We start from the raw sequence: 487 nt of genomic DNA, 5'->3' as shown, positions 1-487 counted from the left end.
AAGGTTGCAAAGAATTCTACATTCTCTTGCAACAAGAGTGCCAAGAGTTTTGCTACAGAGAATTGAAGAAATATTTCCTTCACTGAGAGAAACCATGGTGAGTGTTTTGTGCTTGTTTGCACAGGATGGAATGTTTTTATCTTAATCCTTGGATGAACAGGTTCACAGAAACCAAATACTTTGTTGCAAGATTGTGTTAATTTTCATAATCCAAGCGTTCATTTATTTTATGGATGGTTGTAGGTCAGACAAGGTTTTGACTTACATTTTCCAAGCAATAAATTAGCTAAAGTGCAGAAGGGTATATATTATTCATGAATTAGTATATTCAATAATCTACCACAAGGCATCAGGAATCTATGAAGTCATATTACTAAATTCAAACAGGCTCTAGAAGAGTTTCTTCTTGCTGGTTCATTTTATTCTTTAAATGAATATTATGAATGGAACACAAGGGGTGATCTTGGTTCTTATAAATAGTATCTAA

The sequence above is a fragment of the Cryptotermes secundus genome, unplaced genomic scaffold (assembly GCF_002891405.2).
Source record: "Cryptotermes secundus unplaced genomic scaffold, Csec_1.0 scaffold564, whole genome shotgun sequence".
NCBI classification, from domain to species: Eukaryota; Metazoa; Arthropoda; class Insecta; order Blattodea; family Kalotermitidae; genus Cryptotermes; species Cryptotermes secundus.
Note: the sequence above shows the minus strand (reverse complement) of the source record.